General features: G+C 35.3%; 1 non-coding gene across 1 annotated transcript; it reads right to left on the reverse strand.

Annotated features, from left to right (window-relative positions):
* Positions 1–8,109: 8,109 nt before the first annotated feature.
* Positions 8,110–8,246, reverse strand: MIR10438 (microRNA MIR10438). Its single transcript, NR_161733.1, has one exon. It is a non-coding gene; the product is annotated as a microRNA MIR10438 (primary transcript).
* Positions 8,247–8,478: the final 232 nt, after the last annotated feature.

The following is an 8,478-nucleotide window of genomic DNA, read 5'->3' on the forward strand; positions in this document are numbered from 1 at the left end:
TTACACTTGTCCGATTCTCTTTGATGATTTAATTGTTTTTAATCTTTTAATTGTGCTACATTGAGGACAATGTGTTGTTTAAGTATGGGGGGGAGTGTTCTTTGGTTTTGCTAGTTTTGTTGGTTTTGTTAATTTGTTAGTCGTGTTAATTTGTTAATGTTGTTAGTTTCGTCGGATTTTTAGTTTAATATTTTGGGTCAATTTTGTGTGCACGTACGACTTTGCATGTTTTTCTTTGAATTATAGGATATGTTCAAGAAATGGGTAATTGTTTTGAAAATAAAAGTTCTTGACATTTTGTGACTTGAAATCCTTGATTGTTCTCTACATGTCATGATAGTTTTGAAAGCTCAATTTGAAAGTGATGAGTTTACCTTTGTGAGAATTTGAGCCATCCATCATCATAATCATTTGGTGTGTTTTGCCCCATTGATTGCTTGCACAATAGCCTTGGCTTGATTCTTGTTGATGCGTCCTAATTCACATGCATCCTTGATTCTTCTCTACATGTCATGATAGTTTTGAAAGCTCAATTTGAAAGTGATGAGTTTACCTTTTTGAGAATTTGAGCCATCCATCATCATAATCATTTGGTGTGTTTTGCCCCATTGATTGCTTGCACAATAGCCTTGGCTTGATTCTTGTTGATGCGTCCTAATTCACATGCATATTTGGAAATGATTGAGGCAATTTTGTTCTTATAAGCTTCTAGCCAAATGAACTTACCTTGAATTAATTCCTTTGATAGCCCTTTTGAGCCTTGTTTCCCTTTCCTTGTTTTGAAGCTCACTACAAGCCTTAAGTGAAAAACCATGATATCACCATATCCTTAAGGAATTTTGGAGCTTTGGAATTGTTTTGGGAATAAGTGTGGGGGGTTTTTTGTTTCATTGGATAACTTGTTTTGTTGGCTATGCTTCATGATGTATTTTGGGCCATACTTGATGTACACTGTATATTGGTTAAATGTTGGACATGCTGAATGAAATGTTGTTTCTCAAAGGCTATAGAGTAAAAAAAAAATCGAAAAAAAAGAAAAAAAAGAAAAAAAAAGAAAAAAAAAAAGAAAAGCAATAAAGTTGAGTGAATAAGATCTTAAATGGCACAAGAATGATGAAACTCTTGGTTCTACTCTTTATGTTTAAATTTTATCTTTACTTCTTTTTATTTTCTTATTTTTTCTTAATATGCACTTATTCCCCATTGCTCCTCTATCCCTTTGGGATTTAGCCACTAATTCCATATTTTTCCATACCTTGTCCTTGGCCCCATTACAACCTTAAAAGACCTTTTGATCCTCATGTGCTTGTGTTTATGGGTTGATTGTCAATTTTAGAATCTTGCCAAGTTTATGTGGTGTTTGCCTTCATGGGTGCTTTGAGGGTAAATAGTAGCCTAGACACTTGAGAGATAGAGTGTATATCTTGTGAGGCTTTATCACTTTTCATTCTTGAGCTGATTAACTATTTTGCCATGATTGGGTTGCTTGGATGATTTTCATGAATGTCTTAACTTTTTGGATCTCCTTATGTTAGATGTTACCCATTCCTTTCATTCCTTGATGTTCATTGAGAAATATGTGAATGTTTTTGTTGTCTCCCTTTGATATCCTTGGATTTTGTTCTTTGTTTCATTTTGCAGGTATGGGGGGTTTTGATCTGCCATCATTTTCTTCTATTTTCTAAACCCTTTTTGCACCATTTTAATTACTGATTGGTCTTAATTGTCAATTAATCAGGCAGTTTTATTATTTGGGCTCATTTAGCTAATTTGATGTTTTTAATCTTATTTCAGGAATTAATGAAACATTGGGCTTAATCTGGATTTTGGTTATGGACTTGAAGAGGGCAAATAAAGTAGCGCTTACCTTAGTTAATTTCTAATTAGGAAATTTCGCAATTTTATTTTATGTTGTTCAGTGTTTATTTCATTTTGGGCCAAAGTATTGTAAATAGGGCCCAGTGACTTTGAGTGACTCTTTTTAAATAGCAGCCTTGGGATTCATGCAAGGCATTCTGTTATGCTATTCATTATTCAGAGCTTTTGTTTTAGGGTTTTCGTTTTTCTGCTTAATGCTACTGTTCATGTAATGCAATTTTACGTTTTCTGTTTCTAATTACAATTTCGTTCTTGCTTCTTCTTCTACTCTCATTTACGTTTCGGTTTCATCTACATTTCTGTTCATTTACGTTTTTGTTCATTTACATTTCTGTTCATTTACGTTTCTGCTTCATGTTTCATTTGCGTTTTCTATTTGAATCCATGGAAGGCTAGATTTTCTGGTGTTGTTTCCTTTTGAGGACGAAGCCCAACTCTCTTTGAGGTTTCGCTTGTAATGTGGTTTCCTGGCAGTTTTCCCTTCACCAATTATCCCAAATTCGTGAATATTAATCAGTGCACGCTTCGTGTTCGATTAATTGCCTCTGAGCCTAACTTGCGTTCATGCTTAATGGACGAAGGGCTAACTGGTGTATGAGGTGCCTAATCACGTATTGAAAACCCTAAGTTGATTTTCGCTTAGTAAATTGAAATAGGGTTGGATTAAGTGGTTGACTGTTAGGGACGAATTCTCCATAACCCAGGATAAGAAAATGGCTTCTGAATCAGAGGAAACAACCCGTTTTTAATATTAGTAGTTTCGTATTCCAGTTTACTTGTTCTGCTCTTTAATTACCAAACAACCAAACCCCCCCCCCCCCCCAATCGTTACTGTCACTGCAAGTATATTATGAACATTTGGTTTGTCACTGCTCGTTGGGAAACGACCTAGGATCACTTCCTAGTTACTGCATTTTCATGTTTATTTGATTTGGGTACGGCCTCGATCACTGTGATCGGGCTGTGTCTAGTGAAGTTGTGGTGCTGTTTTGAGAGATTCAAATGGCAAGTTCATAATGGTCTTCTCTAGGAGATTTGGTTTCTGTAGTGTGCTGGAAGCTGAGCTTTGGGGTATTATCACTACTAGAAAACTGCTTTTTCACGTTGCTGTATCTACATCGGTTATAAAAAACTGATGTAGTAAATGACACGGTGGCATTTTTGAAAATAAAGCAAAGTTTTTTAACCCAACTACGACGGTTTTATACAACCTCCTTCGATGTGAACGTTACGAAGGCGGTTTTGTAATAACCGTTGTTAGTCAATCTAACTACTACGATTTTTTTAAAAACCGCCTTTGATTGAAGTTATAAAAATTTTAATTATTTTATTTATTTCAGTTTTTCCTTTGAAATGACAAAACGCTGCCAGTAGCAACCCTAACTCAAGCACGACTATTCCGCTCCCTCCCTTCTCTCCTTTCCCGAAATCAAGATCTCCGAAACGGCGCCACCGATCACCCGCTTCCTCCTCAATCGAAAATGACCCAACCCACCAAAAGATGTTGCCGTTTCCAAATAATATTCCCATTTCGAACCTGAAAGCGACGGTGAGTATGAGTTTTTGGGAGACGATAATGTGGATGAAGGCGAGGAAGAGACTCTGAGTGTGAAGGAGAAGTGTGTGCTGGCGGTGATGCGGTGTTTCGATCGGGAAAAGATATATGTGAAGGCAGGGGACGAGGGGAATGATGTGGTAGCGTTCCTGTGAGAGAAGTACGTGCCGATGGGGGGGCATCGGGGGCGACGGAGGGAGGGGTGGGACGTGTACGTGGAGGTCGATGGGGCGACGAACTCGCTTCCTACATTTCGGAATAGTTGCATTTTCGGGCAGGGGGGCACCGGCAGGGGAGCATGTAGAGTGGGGCAAAAGGGGAAGATGTGGTGGTGAAGCTTCTCCGCTTCAGAGAGAGAGATACCAAGATGAAATGATGAGAGCAGTTAACAGTATTGGGGAGAGGTTGTTAGGGTTTGATAGGTTTTGGTGGTGGTTGGACTCTTACCGTAGCAATGGCAGTGTCCGTGACACATGGTTCGGAGAAAGGAACCATCGCTAGTTCGCATCGCAAACTTCTTACTAATGGTAATTTATTTTTGTTAATTTTCATTATTAATTTGTGAGCAATTACATGGTTCTTATCATTGGAGAATGATTTTGTGTTCCTCTTTTGAGGTTGTTTTCATGTTCTCCTTGTGCAGCTTTTGGCCATTGCTGTGATAATATTTGGAGTGTGGATGAGCACTCATCATGATGGCTGCCGAAAGTCTCTCACCATGCCTGTGATAGGCCTCGGAGCGGTTATTTTCTTAATGTCAGCCTTGCATTGCTTATGATTTTGATGCATTGTTTCTTTCCTTTTGAATATTTTCTGCCAATGTATTGTGTTCTATCACATTTCTGTGTTTTGCAGATCTGTAGTTGGCTTTTTGGGTGCCCTGAAAAACATCTCCATACTATTATGGATTGTATCCTTATTCCTTGTTAGATACATCAGATAAAGAAAGAAAGAAAATTTGTATTATGGGTATCATCCTTGACATTGTACTTGCAGTATCACCCTGTTCTTTGTCTTGGTGGGAATTTTGGTCTTCATAGTATTGGTGTAAGTATGCAGATTGGTTGACAATGCAAATCCTTTCGCATTATCATTTGTTTTCTTTGTAATGCAAACTGTCTCTGCCATGTTTATGCTTAGAGTCTTATATACAGGTTGTAAAAAGAAGTCTGTGAGAGTCTGACCTCGGCATTTGCATTAACAAGCCTTAGCATATTCATATTTCAAGTTTTCTTTGCTTTGTTGGTCGGGTCATTAAGCCAATTAGGAGTTTATGTGGCTGCTCTGATTATTGAAATTACTACCTTCGTGTTCCATTGTACAAAATGAGTCCTCATATTATCTGTTTGCAGCATGTAGTTACTATTTACTAATAGTATCATTTGCAATTACTAATTTGGAATAAGAAATTGGTGAAAACATGTAAAGCTCTGACAATAGCTTATTTGCTTATGATATTTTGATATTTGTTTATTAAAAATCTCATATCAAGATGGGAATGCTTTGTTTTTTTTTTTGGAAATTATTATTTTAAGAGCATGTTGTGCTGTATTAATAGGATCAGATTCAGATCTTATGTTGATTCTTCAATAAAGTCACTTAGCTAGTGAAACCAAACTTATTACTTCTTGACAACATGGTGTGATCTGATGAATGACAATTGTTTTGTCTGCTAAGGTATAAGGAATACCAACTTCAAGATTTTAGTTATGGGTTTCTCAAAGAGGTAACACTTTTATGGGACATACTGGTCCACTTCAGAGCAAGAGGAAAACACCCATTATGCAGATGAGTGGTCCATTGTATGCTACCTTTATGTTTTAATTTTATAGACCTTTATTCTGATGAAGATCAGGAATTCACTATGTTATCATAATAATTTTTAGATATTTGGTTGAATTGCACTTATACAATTCACTATGTTATCAGTGAATGATTTTTAAGATGGCTTGTAATAAAACAGGGTGGTGACATTTTGAGAGAATTCAATATCAAATCATTCAATGCCTTCAAAATAAAATCCAAAACCACACCAATTATAATGCTCGTGTGGATGTCTCTCCATGATTTTTATCAGTATGATTAGAGCCCAGCCAATCATGTAGGTGACTGTCAAAGAAGGCTTGTGAATTGTGAAGGCAAGTTTTTTTTTTAATTGTCAATTTTTTTAATAGGAGACTCTGTTTTCTTTTTGTTTTGATTTTTTTTTTGTGTTTCTTCCAATTGTTGTGTATATGATGATTAGGAAATGATTTGATTTGAGAATTATTTGCACTTGCAGGTGAACTTCATTGGAAAATTGTATCCGTTTACATAAACAGGATGAATCACGTGACTTTTTTCTTTTCTTTGATCCAAATTATGTAGAAGTATAATGTTAATGTACTTTTGGTTCTAGACTAGAGTGTAGATAATTAGTTTAGTATGTATTGTCTGAATGGTTCTTAATTTTACATATTATCATTAATTCATTTTTAAATTTTATAGTTTATCATTAATATATAATATATATAAATAAAAAAATGTAATTAATATTATATTAAAAAACTAAATGATAATTATTTTAAGAAGTAAATTTTTTTCTTACACAAAAATTATATGAGGACATAAGGAGTAATAATTATATGAGATGGAGCATTGGATTGCATGGATCTGTCTTTATTTTATTGTTATAGACTAGGAGAGGATATTAATAATATTGCATTACGTACTAATATGAGTGTTTGGGAACAGCCATGGCCCATGAGAGAACAAGGTGTCATTGAAGATAAGCTCCCACTCAAGTCGATGAAATGACCTAACTTATGCAACAATTCATTGTCACCATAGACTAATATAATTAACACTGCAGGTTGCAAGCTCAAAATTAATAAAATGGAAGCTAAAATTAATCATTATTTAACATATCTTCTAAGCAAGGATGCTTTAAAGGAGGTGCGACAAGGCCACCCGTTCAAGCTAAATAAGTACCTAGCTTCAAAATGAAATATGCGAGACATTAATGGTTATCTATTTTTGTTTTAAGTAATATGAAGGTGAGAATATTTATTAGAAGTTTATAAAATAGTGTGTTGGAGTATGTTTTATTTCTTATATATATATATATATATATATATATATATATATATATATATATATTGGATCAAATAGTTTTGGTCAAAACTACCAGCAACTACTAGTCAAATAGTTTAGATCCATGAATGCATAAGGTTATATGTCACTGAAATTCTTGGATCTGAAAAATAAAGAAGATTGTTTTTTTTACGGACAATATAGTTTGAACACTACTCCTATAGCCACCATCATATTATGCCTCAATATTTTATTTGAACAATACGTACACCTTAACCTTACTGCCCTTTCTCATCCACGAGACTTACTGCTACAGTATCATTCAACTAAAATATCAGACTGATGTGCTTCCAGAAAATAGTGTTCAAACATATACTGTTTAAATTAAAATTATTGTACACAGTTCAGATCCATGAATTAAATTAAGATATGCCCTTACGGACACTATTCCTACTTCCCCATCAGGCTCTGATACCAGAGATATGTGGACAGGGATCAGTGGAAAGGGATCAAATGGACAAATAGTGAGTAAGAATGTAGTATGATCAACGGAATGTGAAATCTAAACTTTAAAAACAAGTACCAAGGGCACACTGGAGATTGGCTTACAAATCTCAGGTTTTCATAAACAAAGAAACCGAAGCGGCGGCAGAGCCGCATAGGATCGGTAAAGAGGGAGAAGAGAGATGGACAAAAATAAAAATTTATTGAAACTTGAAAAAAGTGCTTACAAAAGTTGTTCTTTCAGAGCACCTCGTCTCAAAAACCTGAAATTGGCTAAATGGAAGGGTGCCTCACAATATGGTTGAGGACTCCTTATATAGCCAAAATTCTTTGACCGGTAGTTGCCGGTAGTTTTGACCGGAACTATTTGACTGTTTGTTACATGACAATTAGTTTTGATCGGGACTTATTTGCTACAGGATAGGTAGTATTGTCCGAAATTACAAATTAATTACATACAGGCGGTTTTGTAACAGAAATTAGAATTAATCTAAACAAATACCAAAACAATCATCTTCGTTTTGGTAAAAAGGGTCATCTTCTTCTTCAGCTAGCAGAGCTTGTTTCTTCCTTCTTTGAGGATGAACCTTCTTCCTCTTGCTGTAACATTTGCAGAACTTCCTTAAGAGTTTTAGTTAGGATCTCTTTCGATTTTGATCCTGCTAAAAATGCTGCTAGATGGGACTTTTGGTTTCAAAACACAAAATTTTCTAGATCAACTGCTTTGAGGAATTTTGGATGGGATTGGAACCAGAGTTTCACTTGTTCTGGATCTACTTTGGATGAGTCGAATTGAGTCCACCATTTTACAAATGCGTGTCTTTGCAATGATGGATATTGGTTTGTTTTTTCAGTCTTACTATAACGATACTTCCATGAGAAAATCCATGGCAAAGCAAAACTGGAAAAATATTTAAGATCTGTTGCAATTCGTGATTCCAGAGAATTGTATTGTTTTTCAAATTAAGCAAATCCTTGTTCGACTATTTTCGGGAATATCTCTGGAATTGGACCAAAGAAATCCCGCCATTGTAAAAACCAATTTGGAAAATTATAAATTGTGTTGGTTTTGAAATATATCAACCATGAATGCTTGAAGCGGGTATTTTGGTGCCAAAAAACCTTAGTCCAAACATCAATATAATCCCAATAGGTATACCCTACTGGGTCAAATGGTACTGAAAATCTCTTTCCTCTATTTAAGTCTGAACCAAAATGTCTTGGTTGAAGAACTTTTAGTATTTGGATTGTTGAGTGGGTGTTCAATGTTTGATCTTTTGGGTCTTTGAAATGCTTGATAGACACTGAATTTGAGTCCACCAAAATCAATTCATAAAAAGTCCTTGACTTCAGGATGGTAGTTGGTTTGTAGCGAAATCTTGACGGGAAAGCCTTGGCTGTTTTCTTAAATGGGTTTTTGTCCCAAAATTCATGTTCCATCTGCAAAACAGTTGAAAATTTATTTTTAT

The sequence above is a fragment of the Glycine max genome, chromosome 17 (assembly GCF_000004515.6).
Source record: "Glycine max cultivar Williams 82 chromosome 17, Glycine_max_v4.0, whole genome shotgun sequence".
Lineage (NCBI taxonomy): Eukaryota > Viridiplantae > Streptophyta > Magnoliopsida > Fabales > Fabaceae > Glycine > Glycine max.